General features: G+C 39.3%; 1 pseudogene; it reads left to right on the plus strand.

The window, feature by feature from the left end:
• The first annotated feature begins 14698 nt into the window (after window positions 1–14698).
• On the plus strand, window positions 14699–14816 carry LOC112473170 (annotated as a pseudogene).
• The last annotated feature ends 3125 nt before the right edge of the window (window positions 14817–17941 follow it).

Consider the following 17941-nt stretch of genomic DNA (forward strand, 5'->3'; position numbering starts at 1 on the left):
CAGTCCTAATCCACTCTGACACGCTTCCCACTTTGTGAGAAGTGGAGTGCTGAACATTTTGCATCTGCTCCAGTAGCCAAATCACTTCAGTGTATTTTTCGCATCTTTCACTAAGTAAATCAAGATTTAATTTTACCATATCGTATGTGTATGTGAGTATGTGCACGTACGTCTATGTAGGTGCACATGTTCTCTTTCTACCAACTTATAATACACTTGAGAGTGTACAAAAGTGTCCAAAATTGGGAAGCATAGACCCCCTCACACCTTATGTAGGCATTGCACAAAGAATGGATTTAGAACGATTTCAAAAATGAGACAGTGGTGATTGGAAAATACTTGGAAGGGGACTGGATAGTCTGTTACATGAGCTTGTTGGGTCTCTAAAAGAAGTTTGGGTGGGGGTTGTCACATCAGTGAAATCTACCAATATTCCCCTCGCTCCTTCCGGTTTGGGCCAGTGAATACCTAGAGAAGGTTAAAATGGAGCATCAGCTGGCCTGACATCCAGTTTTTTGTTTTTTCTTTAAGGTTTTCGCCAAGGAGGTAGAGGCTATAGATCATAAGATAAATCCATAGGGAAGAGCCTGGGGTAGGGACTGTGCTCCAATCTTATCACATGGTGTAGTAAATATTCTGGATGGGACAGGCTCTAGAGATGCCCCCTCCTCCTCCACTGCTAGACGGAGGATGAGTGGCTTTCTGGGCAAAAACTGGATACATGTTCAGCTTTTAAGCAGTATGTGAGACTAGATCTCAAAATGCTCTCTGACTTCACCGTCCCTGGATGAGTTGATTTAAAAAGGAGGATGAAAGAAGGATGGAAGACAATCAAGTAAACAAACAAATGTAGTGTTCATCAAACTGGGATCAGTATCCTCTAAAAATCAGCTTTTACCTTGGAGCCTTAGTATGGACAAATATATTATAAATACGTGGGTATAAAAATTAGTTTTCAGAAGACAGTCACATATATATTCGAAAAGAGGCCTTTCTAAGCAAAACTTTAAAAATTAAAATTTGCAAGGTGTAAACATCATTTTTTTCTAAGTACTTCTGTTTAAAGACTAGATGTGTAAGTGCTAACTGGTCAGGTAAAATGTTTAAGTGGATGGCCTAAATGTGTAAAATGTTAAAAAGCTATACATTTTATCATTTGTGGTTATAAGTATGCTAAATTAAAATGGTCTCAATTCAACTGCCATATATTTATAAATTAATAAAGTGTTTTAAAATCTATAGTTTTTCTATTTCAGAAATAATGTTTTTAAATATTTTCTTGAAATAATATGGGAGAAATAATATGCCCAGAAAATGATTATCAGAAAGTTATTTTCTAAGGTTATTTTCAAGGCAGGGGGAAACAGAGTGGGACTGGGGTTAGTAACATCAGTATTGAAAATATTTTCGAGCTCTATGAAAGTTTCAAGAGAATGAGAAGACAAGCCACAGACTGGGAGAGAATATCTGCAAAAGAAACATTTGATAAAGGACTGTTATCTAAACTGCACAAAGAACTCTTAAAACTCAACAAGAAAACAAAAATCCTGATTAAAAAGTAGGCCAAAGACCTTAACATCTCCTCACCAAAGAAGATATGCAGATGGCAGATAAGCACATGGAAAGATGCTCCACATTATATGCCATCAGGGAAACGCAAATTAAAACAATAAGATGCCTCTATGCGCCTGTTAGAATGGCTGAAATCCGGAACACTGACAGCAACAAATGCTGGCAACGACGTGGAGCAACAGGAACACGCTGCTGATGGAAATGCAAACTGGTACAGCCACTTTGGAAGGCAGTTTGGCAGTTTCTTAGAAAACTAAACATATTCTTTCATATGATCCAGCAATTGCACTCCTTAATATTTACCCAAAGGAGTTAAAAATTTATGTCCACGCAGAAACCTGAACATGGACGTTTATAGCGGCTTTATTCATAATTGCCAAAATTTGTCCTTCAGTAGGTGAATGGATAAACTATGGTATTCCAGACAATGGGATATTATTTAACGCTATAAAGAAATGAGCTAGCAAGTCATGAAAAGAAATGGAGGCAACTTAAATGCATATTACTAAGTGAAAGAAGCCAAATTGAAAATGCTACATACTGTATGATTCCAACTGTATGAAGTTCTGGAAAAGGCAAAACTATGGAGATAGTAAAAAGCTCAGTGTTGCCAGATGTGGGAGTGAGAGGGATGAAAAGGCAGAGCACAGAGGATTTGGGGAGCAGTGAAAATATCTGTATGTTATAATGACGGATACATGTCATTATGCACTTACCAAAACCCTTAGAATGTACAACACTGTTTGTACATGCAGATCCAGGGGAAAGCCCCTAGACTGAAAATCTACCTCGGTAAGCAGAGGGCAGGGAAAGACCAAAGAAAGAGGCTGGCCACTCCAGTTTCTAGTCTGGCAATTTGCAGTTTATTAAGGAAAACTTACATATGAGGCACGTCTTAGATGGCTGCAAGACAAAGTGGAAATTCTCTGTGCCACTTGTCAGGCATCAAAGAATTATATAGAACAGGGCAGGGTAGACAGGGGTACTGGTACGTGAATAGTCTTAGGTATGAGAAAATGCTTTACATGCTTGACTGGGCCAGGACAACAGCCTGTTCCAGGAACCAGCATGCCACAGGACACAGGGGAGAAGAGAAGTATTGGTTTATGTCAGAAGGAAAGCATCCATTAAGATCACACGGTCTCTGAGCAGGCTTACAGGAAGCAATCTCCGTTCTGGCCCGGTCTAGCTCACAGGTCCAGCATCTTTCACATTATGGAAAAGGCTCTTCTCCACAAACACCTGACTGGGCAGAGGTAAGAGGACACACACACCTGAACTGGAAGAAAAAGAAACATCCAAAAGGCAGGGAGGAGAAAACCAAACAAGACATAAAAATTCAGAACGACTTGCTCAAAAACTGGGGCCCCAGAAAGGGCTAGCTGGGTAAAGGTGGGTTCAAGTTCTGCTACCCTCTGGTACCCCCAGTGTTACTGGAACCCAGCAAAGGTGTGGCCATGAAGAGGGACTGCCTGATTAGAGCTGCGGTTGCAGAGGTAGGGCAGGGGAGGATAAATACCTGGACCTCTTCTTCTCCTCCCATCCACTGTTCTGCCACTGCCTTCCACTGGTGAACTCAGCCTGAAGCCTGAGAGCAGGGAGGCCAGAGGGATGGAAGCTGAGGTTGGATAGGTTTGCCTCCTGGGGCATAGAGTAGGGCCGAATTTTTACCTCCCCTACCCCCAAATAAGGACCAAGTAATACATTTTAATGAAAGGTTTTTCGATATCTATTGAAATTGATATGGGATATATAATATTAATATATTTTTTGCATTGTTTGGATGAATCTTTACTTGGTCATGGTGTAATTGTATTTTCATATACTGGCCAATTACATTCCCCATTCATATCCTGACTATGATGTAAAATATGTCTGAAAAATTCAGACCGTTTCGAAAGGAGCCTTTACTAAAATCTACATGGGAAGACAGAGCAACTTGTCTCAGAACACCTTGCATCACTCCCTTTTACACCACTCAACCACCCTGTCTACATAAAAGGGTGTATAAAATGCAACTGTTTCAGCCCACAACCCAGGGAGATATGGGCTGTCAGAGCTAATGAGCTTCTCAGGGCTTCCCCTGATCCGCTTTTTACCCTTTTCTCTGGATATCAGGCGGCCAGACTTCCTTCTCATACTTAAGGTGTTCCACATGCTCACTTTGGCTTCTAGCAGACAGAGATTATTTTCCTGTCTCCCCAGACTAAATTTCTTCCCTAGGCTCCCTAGTTTCTGTAAGCAACCTTGCAGGGTCTCCTTTGTCCCTCTCTGAGAGGCTGAATGGTTCCAGGCTTCAGGAGGAAAGATGCTTCATCAGAGAAACTGAGAAGGATAGATGTACTGGTAAAAAGACAGAGGACACAAAGCAGAGAAAAGGCAGCTCTTAGGACTTGTAAATTCTTTGCCCTGTGTTTGAATATCATGATACACCTTCTTGGACATATGACATAAACAGATCTGAATATGGCAAGTTGGAGATGGGGAAGGGACATATATATACATCAGGGAAGGATTATTCATAATCATTGAGAGCCTGTTATGTCCGGGCATTTTATAGATGCCATCTTTGATACTTCTAACAATCATTTAATAGAGATATTCGCTTCAGTGTACAGTTGGGGAAATTGTGGCTTAAAAGAGTCCAAGAGAAAGTTGAAATCACGCAGCAAGCAAGCAACAAGGCTGGGCCCTGAATCCATGTCTGCCTTCCAGCCTAGGCCAAATTTCTTTTACAGTGTTCTTCTGCTTCGAACAACAGAAACTTCCTGTGAAATGCTTGCTGCAGATAGGCAATGATTAAAATATTGGGGGCGGGGAGGGGAGGAAAGCAAGCACTGGTAATTTGGTTGGTGGTCTGGGTTTTCTAACCAGAATTCTTTGATGAAAGAAAAATTACCCAACGGAAGTGATGGCAGTCCCACTCTTCTCAAATATAAATTATGTTGAATGGCACTGCCGAAGGAGTATGAGCAGAAGTAAGCCTTCTCTACCGGCCTCAGATGTCAATCATGTCTTAAGTCGGGCTTGCACGTGGCTTCCGTTTGGTCCCATAGAGTGAGCCACGTTTAGATGCGCTCTGAACATCGGGTAAACTGGTGCAGATGGTGTTCAGTCCTTGACGGGTATAGGGACTTGATTTCAGGACTCCTTCGTCCTTGGAGGGGAAAAAAATCTTCTACATGAGAAGGGTAAAAGAAATCACTTGCTTGAAACTCAACATTTACTGCACACATAATGAAAATCTCAGTTACATCCATAAACTGTCTATAGTGGAGAAAGGTTCACTCGGCCAAAAATTTCCCTGGCTTCACCTATTATAACAAGTTAATTGTTGAGTTTTTCATTTGTAGTTTCTAAGCACACATCACCCAAAGGCGTAAACCAACTGCCGTCGCCCAGCGTTTTGTTTTTCTTTCCCAGAAATAAAGAAAAGATACAGAAGTCCAATTCAGAAAGTACTGAGCTCAAACATCCAATGAAGTTTGTTCCCTGCAAGTAAACCCCTTATCAGTCTCCTGCAGAGATTCTAAAACGCTGGTCTCGATAGACCAGATTATGGAGCCGACCCACTCTCAATGCTGAGGAGGAATCAAATCGGCATTCTCTCTGTCAGCAACCCGCGATTTGCCAATCCAGATAAATCAATTAATGGGATGCAGAGCTGCTGTCGTGCCTTTCTCTTCCCCACGCTTACCTCCCTGGGCTTCCCCCCGACTCCTCCGTCCCCTTTTTAATACCATCTAAGAGTCCTTATTTACAAGAGGGCTTGTGCAGGTGCAAGCTTTCGGCCCGCCGGGGACACAGGAGCGATTGTCGCCCCTCCCCTTCCAAGCTCCAGGCTCCCTCTTTGTGAGACACTTTTCTTTTCTCTGCTTTTCAGACCAAAGACGCCCCTCAGCAGCTAATCTAATCGGATTATGCTAATTTGTACTTCATGAACCCAAACAGCAGAACTAGATCTGCGGAGGGTTAAGGCCAGGAGGAGAGGCGCAACAACTTTGTCGGTAAACCTACCCCCAAAAAGTGCCTAAAGAAAATTTGTCATCCTGTGTTTAGCCTCACAAAGCTGCTACTCTGGGAAGCCCACAGTGCTCTTGACAATTTAAGAGTGCCCAGAAGCCGTCCGTGTTCAGAATAGAAAAGGCAGCGCGGAGAAGGCAAAATAAGGGCCACAATGACAAGGCTGTTTGTCCCCCCTTATAAAGTACGGTTTCTCCTCTTTCTCCTTCCCAATTTACTCACATTTCCTCTCTTGGCTAATTAATATATAAATTTGGAAGCTGAAGTCAGGTGGTACAACTTCGCAAACATTTACTGGCATCTACTACGTATTAAGGATGATGCTTGGTGCTACCGGCTGCACGAAAGTGTCTAAGATTTCACATTTGCCCTTCGAAATTTACACTCTGGCAGGGACGGATATCTTAGGCACAAAAATTAGAAAATACCTGCGTGAGGCCATTGCAGTTTCTCTATTTGTTCTTTTTGTCTCACGTTTGCTGACTCTGCTAGTCATCTTCCCTAACCTTTTACAGATGATTTAAAAAAATAACATGTTTAAAAAAACCTTCATATGAAGTTTTATTTTATTCAAAATATATAACATTAAGTATTACTTAATCTTCATAACAGACCATGAGATTAAAACTGATATTTTCAACCCCATTTTCAAGTGTTGAAATTAAGATGTAGAGACCTTAAATGGCTCATCCAAGAATCATCCAGTAATAATTGGGCTTCTGATTCCAAAATGGGGTGTTTCTTGCCCCCACCCCTAGCGTGCTGCCTCACATACTGTGGGAAGGGAACTTAGAAGGCCAACTTCATTCGGTTGTGTATGAGTAAGACTATATACAAATATTAACATTTTACACTAATAGCTCTTAAAAAATAAAAAAACCTTTGTGCATTGTGAAATAGGAAAAACCAATTTGAATTTTCAAATGGTTAAGTGAAATGGTTCAACTGGAATAATCTTGACAAGTGGTTTTGATAAACTGCAGCCTATTTTTAGCCCTTAACTTTCCTGTCACTGTTCTTATGTATTTATACCATTCGGCTTCTTCCTTTCTTGGTTAAGACATCTATAAATGTTCCCTGAATGGGTCTCTCCCTGCATTCTGGAGTCAGACCCTTTCAGGCACCAAGTTCCTGTTGCTCTGGATGGTTAGCAAGAGGCGCTTTTAGTAATTAGTTCCTGAGCCGATTATACCCTTGGGTGATGAAGCCCCAGCAGTTGCAAAAATCTTCCCTGGAGATTACCACATACCTATCTCTGTCACAACTTGCAGAGGAACATGTCTTTTCTCTTATTCCAAAGTCCTCATTCCCTCTGGGACCTCACACTGAGTTCTGTATCTGATCTGGGAGACTTGTAATTCACAGTTCATTTATGGAGTTGAAAAGATGGACTATCCTGAAAGTAATGAATGAGTGAGGCCTTCTCGCAGTTTACATGCTCACTTTACCACATCTTTCTCTCCATCACCCCTAATATAGACTAAATATGCAGCAATTATCAGTTTCCATCAAGAGAAGAACAGAATGGCATATTTCATCTCTGCTGTCTTCCCCCCTCCCTTCACTTAAAAAAAACTAAAAAATTATTCACATAGCTTCAGATCTTGTTTTGGGTGGAGAGTGGAAGGGCAGAGGGTTAGAGGTGGAAGGGCAGAGGGTTAGAGGTGGAAGATTTCAGATATGTTTAAATAAATAATTTCTGAACACAAAAAAATGTTATTCTCAACTTACAATTGATTGAACATAGGTTTTGTCTGACAAACTTCCACAACTGGTTAAAATTAGTTCCTTATATAATGGAATATTATAGGCCAATTCCATACTTCCTTTTGCTAGTAGTTTAATATTGAGCAATCTAAACAATAATGAATAGTAGTGGTTTCATGGGTGTATACTTATACCCAAACTCATCAAGTTGTATACATACATTAAATATGTACAGTTTCTTGTATGTCGATCATATATCAGTGATGTAGTTTTTTAAAAAATAGGAAAGATCAAATAGTTACCAGACTTAATGGTTTGGTGTATCGGGGCTTCTAATAAAGGTATTTTATTAGAAGGTTAATAAATAACCTTCTAATAAAGGTTATTTATTGTCTATCTTTCATTATTTATAAATATTGAACTCTCTGGATGAATATGTGACACTAACTTCCCACCATGATATTCTTTCCTGAAGCTTTATGCCATTTCTCCAATCTAAGTAGTGGCTAGTCTTTGAATTTTCTGGGAAGGGGTTAGTGGAAGGATGCCATGTGTTTGAGGTATTGCAGAAGGTGGCAGCAAGTTTTCAGTTTCACTCTTTGACCATTTTCCCAACTCCCAATCCCCATCCGCTAAATGCTGCAATTGCCAGCTCTTTGCCATTCTGAAGGGTATAAAAGATGATCTGTTTCTGAGCCTAGTCTTTGGTAGATGAATATATCATGGGACAGGCTCCACATGAAGCATCAAGAGACATAGCAGCAGGCCTTAGAGAGCTTTTAATATGATGCTGGGAAGCAGGAGCATGTATGCAACACTTGGTCTCTGCTTCTGAGAAGTAGATTGCTCTATGAAATTGTTCATCAAATAGTGGCTGACTTGACTGTAGGACAACTGTTCTTCCACCTACTTTATACAGAAATTATTACATCCATTCATGGACTTGACCTTGGGCTTCTAGGGGACAGCCGTTACAAATTCTAGACTTATAGACCAGAATCCTGGTCAAGTTCCAAAGTCTCTTCTTTTAGTTGGAAGCTGGGCACACTATGAATTAAGATCTGGGAGAAGGCCCACTATTCAGTGGCCTAATTTGTTGCCATGTGATTGGCCAGTAACCTCCTGAAAGAAATCCTCTGCTTCATAGCCAGGATGGCAGGCCAAATGCTGTGGTGTATGAAATGAGGTTATGACTCTAGTGCATTTGCTAAACACCTATTTCCCAGACTTTCTTAACCTCTTGAGTTTGGGTTAAGGGTTCATCCTCCAAGAGCTCTCATAATGCCTTCTGCTTCCTGCTGTTGTTTATGCTGCACAATCTTCATTCACGTGTCTGTGTGCCGCTAGAGCAAAGCTCCCAAGAGCCAGGAGGTGTTCTTCATGGGCACATAAAGTTTATTAGATGCATGAACCAGCTTGTTGGAATTTCCTCACAAATATCTCATGAATCCAATGTAGGCAGTGATGGTGGTGGTTGTTTTTCTTGTAACTATTGAGCCATTCACCATTCAACTTCTGAATGGCAACCTTTACGGGGAGTTGTGTTCTCACCCCCACCCTCACTGGCTCTCATGATCTAGCAGCCTGATGGAGAACAGCTGCTTAATGAATTTGGAGCCTGACTGCAGGAACCTTTGCCACCCAGCTCAGAGTTCAAAGTGCTCACCAAAATGTGCATGTCTGGAGCCCAAATTATATGTTTGTTTAAGCAATAACAAGACAAGAATTGTACCACTACTTAGCGGAAATTACTTCCCTTTAGGAAGAAGAGATCCCTTGCAATGTGCACAGGCATATAATTGAGGAGTCTCGCAGTGAACTTGGCTTCTGACCTCTCTCCCCCACTTTTAAAGCAGCTCTGCTTGTGAATATTTTTCAAAAAAGTAAATGATGCGAATAGCTGATCATTCTTCAGGGCCAAGATTACTGGCAGCTAAGGATTAATAATAATCACCAGGATGATTATTACTAACTTCACGTGCTCTAGAGGGAATTCTTTAGGAAACAGACTCTACGACAGTATAAAACTTGCATGCAACTTAGGGATTGTTTCTCATGATTCCAGATGAAACCTCTCACTGAGCTGATGACTTAGCAATGCCTTTGACTGGACTACAAAAACTTACACATGAGTTTTTATACCTTGGCTCACTGTGCTACTCTCACAGAGATTAGGCTTCTTCTCAAGAGACAGAAAACCCAGTCAGGGCCAGACTTACTACCAAGCCTCAAGCTGCCTAGTAAGTTTGTTAGAAAATGTCCTTCCTTCTCTTTAATTGAAAATTTTTTGAAATATAAAATACATATCAAAATCGTACAAATCTTAAGAATGCAACTCTATGCATTTTCACAAAGTGAACACATCAACATCATAAAACAGAACCAAAACTCTAGAATCCCCTCCTCCTGCCTCCAAAAGCAACTACTCTCCTGACTTCTAACTCCACATGTTAGTTTTGCCTGTTTTTGAACTCTATAGAAATGGAATCATGCAGACTGTTCTATTTATTTACTTATTCATTCATTCATTCATTCATTCACTTAAATCTCTGGCTTCCTTCTCTCAACATTATGTTTGAGATTTATTGAGGTTGATGCAGGCACCAGTATTTCATCCATTTCCATTGCTGTGTAGAACATAACACATATATTGCAAATGTATACCACAATTTATTTATTCATATTACTTTCGATGAACATTTGGGCTGTTTTCATTTTGGAGCTATTATAAATAATGCTGCCATGAACGTTTGTGCACATGTCTTTTGGTGAACATATGTTCTCTTAGGAATGGAGTTGTTGGGTCTGAGGTTATTTATGTTCACCTTTAGAAGATAAGCATCAGTTTCCCAAAGTAGTCATATCAATTTACACTTTCACCAGCAGTGTAAGAGAGTTCAAGTTGCTTAACATCCTCACCAGCGCTTGGTATTGCCTCTCTCTTTTTTTTTCATTTTAACTATTTTAATGAGCAGGTAGTAGTATCCTAGTGTAGTTTAAATTTGCATTTCCATGATGACTATTGAAGTTGAACACCTCTTTATATGTTTATTGGTAATTTGGATGTCTTCATTTGTTAACTACATGTTGAAATTTTTGCTTAGTTTTGTATTGAACTTAAAAAAAACTGGTTGTCTTTTACTCATTAATTTATATGATCATGTTCTTTATATTTTCTGGGTAAGACTCCTTTGTTGGAGATAAATACATCTAGGAAGTATCTTCTTCCACTTTGTGTTTGCCTTTTTATTTCTTTAATAGTGTCTTTTATAATTGGAAATGCTTAATTATAATGTAACCCTATTTATCAATTTTTTTCTTTTGTGGTTAGATCTTTTTATAAGAAGGTGTCTTTAGGATAGCAAATCTTTTTTGGTACCACTCTATCTGTCTGGGAAAAATCCTTGTTTGGCTGCTGCCAAGTGTTAGCTTCAGTAGTTTTACTATGGCTAGTCTTCCACATCTTGTCACCAACGTGTTGCTTACTTCATTGGCTTGATTCTTTTTACCTGACATTTTTAATCTGGTAATGTTTGACTTTGTTCCTGTTTAAGCCAGCTGACTCAACCTATTCTGGTCCTCAGGTTGGATTTCTTAGTTTCAGCTACAATTTTATTGACCAAATTTGCCAATTAGCCACTCTAATCAGCTAGTCTCAACATTCCTATATCTAATTTTATCCCCAGCCCCCTCTCCTGGTTATGGATTTACAATAGTTGTTGGTCCAGTTGTCCTAACTTCTATCTGGTAGGGAATGTTCTCAGCCCTCCTTTAGAATATTCTCTGGCCAACTTTTACTTTATTTTGGTACCTTAAAGTTAGGTGAACTTACAGGATTGGAGGCCCTGCCAAAGACTTTTTCCAACTGAACTAATAGATTTCAATGTAGATGACTTCTAACTGAGAGAATGCAATAACAGAACTCCTAGAAAACCTCAAGAACATGCTTTTAGTAAAAGCAATAGCTTCATCTTCATGTATTAAAGGAAGTGTTATTGTTATTTCTATTTGGGCACACATTATTATTACCAGGTATTAGGATAAAGAGAATGAAATAAGTATTAAGAATAAAAAATAAAACGCAAAACCAAAAGAGAGAAAAATAAAGAAGAAAAACCTATATCTTTTCTTGGAACGCTAAAGACAATTTTACTGTGTGACCTAAGCATCCTTTTTTATTGCACAATGATCATTTTGTTCATTATTCAGGTCAATATACTAGAGCACAAATTTGAGTATTACTTTAATAATTTGTTACCCAAATTTTATATATTAGATATTTTCTATGAAATTAGGTTTAAATTGAATTCTATTCATCGTAAGAGAAAATTATTAAAGTCCGTATAATGTTGGGTAAGTTCTGCATAATAATAACTTACATTTATTGAGGGCTTTTGCTGTGCTAGGCACTGTCCTTTGCACGTATTAACATATTTAATCCTCACAAAGCCTCATGAGCACCAGAGCATTATTGTCATCATTTTAGAAATGAGAAAACTGAGACACAGAGAAACTTGGCCAAGGTAATTCAACCAGCAAAGGGCAGAGACAGGATTTGACCCAGGACATCTGGCTTCAGCACCTGTACTCTTTACCATTATGCCTCTAAAATTAGTAATAATCTATGTAACTTCAGTAATTAAGAAAGCAGTTGGAAAGAAATGTCTAAGTTCCTTCTAAAAGATCTGAATATCATAGGAAAAGAGTAATGGCTAAGATTTATGAAGCAGGTACCATGTTTCAGGTATATGCTAAGCAATTTATATGCATGCTCTCTTAATTTTGGAAATAGCACCATGAAGTAAGTACTATTAATCCTAGGTTAAAGGTGAAGACACAGGCTATAGCGATTTAGCAACTACTTTCTATAAGACTGTGCAATAAAGTAGAGTGTCTGACTCTAGTGACTGTGTGTTCTGTTATCACTACACCACACTGTCTCCCAGTATGAGAGTTTCTCAAGTGAACTCCTGGTATAAAGTCAATCGTACAATTCGATATGCTGCTACTGGCTGGTTAAGCCTAACAGAGAGGTGGGTGAAGAGGTGGAGGGAAAGACTTGGCTATTATGATCTGATGGGCCCCATCTGAAAGATGAGATCCATGTTTATAAATATCCTGATTGTCTAGCTGACTATAGTGGAGATAGGAAAGGCTTTATACAGGGTTCTCCATGCTGGATTTCTAGTTTCATGAACTGCTTAGAGGGAACAAATAGATTTCCATGTTTAAATTGCTTTGGGAAATTATCCTCTTCTGAGATAATCATAATGCCTGCAAGAAATTGTGCTATTAAAAATATTCTCTTTAGCTTTTTTTTCCGGACTAAGAAAACTGATTAATTTTTGTATGCAAAACTATAAGAATATTCAGCTTCATGGATAATAAATATTTTTACATTTTATAGATTTTACATTGTACATGATTATACAGATTTACAGATATTTAAAAAACATAGTGATTGGAACAGTCCCTGGAATATATGTCCTATCCATACATACATGTACAATTCCACTAATTGAACATAGACTTTAAAATAGAGTTAAGAGCTATGTGATGTAGACATGTTCTGTGTGAAAGCTAGAATACTCTGGGCTCCAGTTATGGAGTACGTATTTGTTGTCCATGGTCATATAAAGACAGCTTTATACTGGAATGATTTGCCTCCACGATTGTTACTGCTCAGAACCCACCTGCAATTGCACTTGCCCTTTCTATTTGTACTTCTGAACCTTTCTGTTGTTTGGACACATTTATGAAGCTCTAGCTGGGAATCTTTCTGTTTGCCCCCAAATCTGGTGCACATCGTGTTCTCTTTGCTAATGTTTTTGTTCAATCAACCCGTTTACACAGATCACTGACATTTGTAAGTTCCTAGCCCTAGCTACTGTGCATTTTCTTTTAAACCTCACTCATTGACATCATTTTCCAATGTCTCTCCATGAAGTCCATGGCATAACTGTGGAAAGACAATGGAAAATGTTATGCCTGCTTTCTGGCATAACAAGATGTTAATTGGAATTTATTACCTTGGAATGCCAGCTAGAGATCCTAAGATAAAAGATGTTACCTCCACATTCTAAAGAGAGGAGCTAGATTGTCTAAGTGGGACTTAATTAAAGATAACTGGTTCAGAGACTTTCCCTCCGAACAGCCCAGGAAGTCAAAAATTTGAAAGAGAATTCGTAGGAGGGAACTCAAAGAGTTAGAATGCTTTGCTTTTCTACTCCTGTCCCTTGAGGAAGGAGGGGCTTCCCTCCTTCAAACCATTTCAGATTCTATTGAAACAGATGAAGGATTATTTTTTCTCACATAACAGTAAGTCAGGGAGAGATAGCTGATACCTTCTACTATTATCTACTATTTTCTTTCTCTCATGGTATGGTCACAAGATGGCTACAGCAGCTCAATGCAAAAAGAAAAGGAGAAGGGCCCATCCCAAGGACATAAGTCACATTTGTAAAAGAAGCCACACTGTTCTTATTGATGTATTTGTCTGTTCTTTTACCAATACCATATTGTCTTGATCTCTGTGGTTGTAGAGTAAGCCTTGAAGTTGAGTAGTGTTGGTCTTTCAGATTTGTTCTTCTTTACTTTGTTTCCAAAAGCATGTCAACAGACTTACTCTTCAGTTTCATTGGCCAATATTCTAACACATGGCCACCCCTTGCTGAGAGGCTAGAAAAACCACATTTAATGTTTTAACTCAACATGCAGAGTTGTATATGCATGTTTGGTTAGCCATCTGCTGGTGTCTGCCATAAGTGTAGATGTTGAGAGAACTTGCTATATAGAAGTCCATGGCATAATTGCGGGATCCACGAATGTACCCCATGAATGAGTCAGCACTGGGAGCCTGCCAGAAAAAATATTAATAGCTAAAACAAAAACAAAAACTATAACCAATACTTGCTAACTAGAAAGCCTTCTCTTCCTTTTCTACAATTTCCTTACCTACTACCTTGCCCCTGGAAAATGCAGATGGAAGGAGCAGAAGATGAAGAAAGGTTGAAAGATCAAACCGTGCTCCTTTTTCCCATTGCGAGCCTGTGGGCCAGGCAGCCCTGAGGTGATGGAATGGAAGAAGCTCTGCATTTGATGCAAAATTGATATTTCAACTAGATTGGACTTTCAATTATCTATCTATCTATCTATCTATCTATCTATCTATCTATCTATCTATCTATCATTTATCTATTTATTTATTATCATAAATGACAAGGAGGCAGTGGAATCTCCTGAGATAGTGTTAAAGTATGGAAAGGGGAGATCTGACCCAGGATCTTGGTGGGGGGCTTTGTCTGGAGGAAGATAAATCTACTTACTGATTGTGCCCCCACTGAGTTCAGCTCCTTCAACAAACTGGTTATGTTGGAAACTACAACAAACTCCTTTAGTCTATGGCCATACTACCCTGAACAAGCCCAGTCCGTCTGATCTCGGAGGCTAAGCAGGGTCAGGCCTGGTTAGTACTTGGATGGGAGACCACCTGGGAAGACCAGGCGCTGTAGGAGTAAAAAAATACAAAAATAAGGGATTGTAAGCTGACAAGGTCCTTGCAATCTGTGAGGTCAAACAAGGGTTGCCTCGCCTAAAAAAATAAAAAAAAAATTAAAAATAAAAATTTAAAAAATGAAAAAAAACCCAAACTCCTTTAATCCTGGCTGTTCGTCCAAAGCCCTGACTCCCAATAGGTCCTCCTGGCTCTCATCTGGTGGCCTTTTCATTGCTGTAGGGATGCTGGATCTGTCAGTATACGACAGCTTTGGGAGAGTATTTTGATTCTGCAGGATAGGAGAAAGCCCAGGAGGAGTACTTAGGGGAGTTTGGTTATAACAGGATAATAGCAAATCCTGATCTGTCACTAGCTGCCTTTGTGATCGCTCTCTAGCCTTGAGTTAACTACTCTGAAATAAATAGGCTAAAGGAAATGATTGTAATAGATATCTCTTGTGATGGCTGCCTGGCTCCCTCCCTTCCCATTGCCTTTGATACCTAGGGATGCTTTAGGTCCATGTGACTCATCCTCCCTCCAGAGCTGGTTAACCAGAAGAGGACATCTGTCCCAGAGCAAGGCAGGCTCTCTTTATTGAATAGGGGGACACAGAGACTGAACAATATTGACACTATCAGTAATTGAGAGCAGCTCACACCCACCTGCTGCTGCTGGGCCCAGAAATGCCCAGCTTCTTGCCCTTCTTGGGGCTTGATGGCTCAACAATTCCTTGGTTTTCATGAGGTTTCCTGGTAGCTTTCCAGTAAATCCCTCACTTTGGTTGGGATTTCAGTTTCCAGTGTGAGAAATAAGTGAGCTGAGTCAGATTTTCCAAGTCACCATATCAAAGGCAATATTATTAGATACATGCTGAGCCTAAAGGGTTGAGTATACACTTGAATTGGTTTATCTCTTAGATCTCATGCACCAACACCTCATTTTACTCATTCAGTGGGTTTTCTCCTTGAGGGTAATTCTCCTTGATGATACTGAACATTAAAAAAGTTGAATTCAAATTAAGCACATTTTGTCTGAAATGTCATACATTACACTGTCATTTGGTAGGGTGTAGTTATCAAATACCTATCAAAATAACTTTAGAATAAAAATGCTTAACCAGAATACTAAAGTTTTAGAGGACCCTTTAATATGAAACTTTCTAATCATGGACTCTTTATGGTTCTTTGAAAAGTTATTGTTATTGATTTCCCAAAGTGAAAGGCATGCCACTCAGTGGATAGAAAGCAGTATTGCAGAGATGAAATAGGATTACATTTGTGATACTGAGTTTTGGGATGTTGCCACCTGGACCCAGGGTGATGGTTAAGCAAGCTGAGACTAGGAAGGCTTATGTGAGTTGTTCTTCAGTTAATTTGATGATAAATATTAGTGGCATGGCTGTACTGTTTGTATAGAGGCACACACTGCCCCCAAATAATTTATTCATTTATAACGAAGATAAAGGAATGTATAAAAAGTATACAAAGAATCAACTAAAACATGAAAGTATAAATAATCACAGGTGTTGCTTTTTTTCTTTAGCTTTGCTAGAGATCTAAAAACTTTTCTCTATAAGAAATGCTTGCTTGGGAAACCACATACAAAAAGTATTTTAGCAAGTTTATTATTTCTTAATAAGTAATGAAATGTAGAGATTTACTACAATTTCCCCATGTTTTGAACACTTAGTGTTTATGGCACAATCTCTGACATCCAGCAAAATGCCTGGTACCTAACAAGCATGCAAAAAACATTTGTTAAGGGAATTAAAACAAACATAAACATTCAGGTTAAAAAAAAAATCAATGTAAGTCTCCCTTTGCAGTGCATACTCCCATGCAGCTCTTATCTATTTAGCAGCACATTATGTATTTCCAGTTTCCTGGTGCCAGCATGATTTGTTGACACATCAAAAAAAAAAAAGTACCAAACTAAATTTGTTTTTCCTACCCAAACCGGCTCCTCCTCCTTGTTTCTTACTTCTCTGAATGCGACCATAATTCTCCTACTCACCCATTCCCCATATCCTTCTTTGACAAAATTGAGTTGACATCAGTTGACAGTCTATTCTGTTTCTACTGCTTTCCACCCCGCATCCAGGTCCCTACTCTTATTGTCCTCAGCCTCTACTACCTTTTGCTTGGACCATGAATACCCTCCGATCTTCCCTATCTCTTTTTACCAATCTATTCCTAATTTTGTTGTTTGGTCGAATGATCCCCTCTTGCCCTCCCCCCGCACCTCTCCCCCAAAAAAAGAGAAAGAAAGAAAAAGAAAACCCAGTGTAGCAATTTTAACCCAGTCTGAATTCTGGCTGTGATATGCCTGAGTGTACTGTTGTGATGAAGAGCCTAGACTCAAGGACTTTTTTTTCCAGTCTCATTATTGACTTTGTAGTCTAGCCCAAATACCTTCCTCCATCTCTACCTAGCTTTTAAAGGCTAGTTCACCTCACCACTTCCCTGAAATAATCTTCCTCTCCTGGGAACTGCCATAGTATGGCTCCTATACTTCTCACTACCTGCTTTGTGCAAATTACATGCGTCCTTTAAAAATTTTTAAAATTTCTCTTGGGAGAACACAAGTTTCTTGAGAGCAGGATATTAATCGTACTCTTTTTATATATCTCCAATAAGTCACAGTATGACTTGAGTACTGTAGTTGCTCGATAAATACAGGAGAATAACATCAATTTATAGAAATAAATTTGAGATTCTTCCCTTTAAATTGCATGTGTTTATCCCAAACCATAGAACTTTATGTGAAAACGGGTGCATATATGTATATAAATCAAATTAAAAAAAAAATAACTCACTTAAAATAATTTCTTGAAGACTCCACCAAACTTTTGTGGGTTAGTTATATTTAACATATTAGAAGTTATAATAGAAAAAATTTCCAGTTTTTTATGTATTCATTTTAAAACCGTAAATACACTAAATGTTAACATTAGCAATGCATTTTTATTCATTATTTATGTTTGATTCATCTGCCCATTCTCCCGGGCCTGGCCCAGATTCCAGCACGAACATGCTGGCCCCTTATTAGGAGAACATCAGACCTGCGGAAAATAGCGAGAACCCTTTCACCCCGCCCACCCGTCGCCCGCCCGCGCGCGCGCCTGTGCCTCCCCGGGTTCGCGGC

The sequence above is a fragment of the Pteropus alecto genome, unplaced genomic scaffold (genome assembly GCF_000325575.1).
Source record: "Pteropus alecto unplaced genomic scaffold, ASM32557v1 scaffold111, whole genome shotgun sequence".
Lineage (NCBI taxonomy): Eukaryota > Metazoa > Chordata > Mammalia > Chiroptera > Pteropodidae > Pteropus > Pteropus alecto.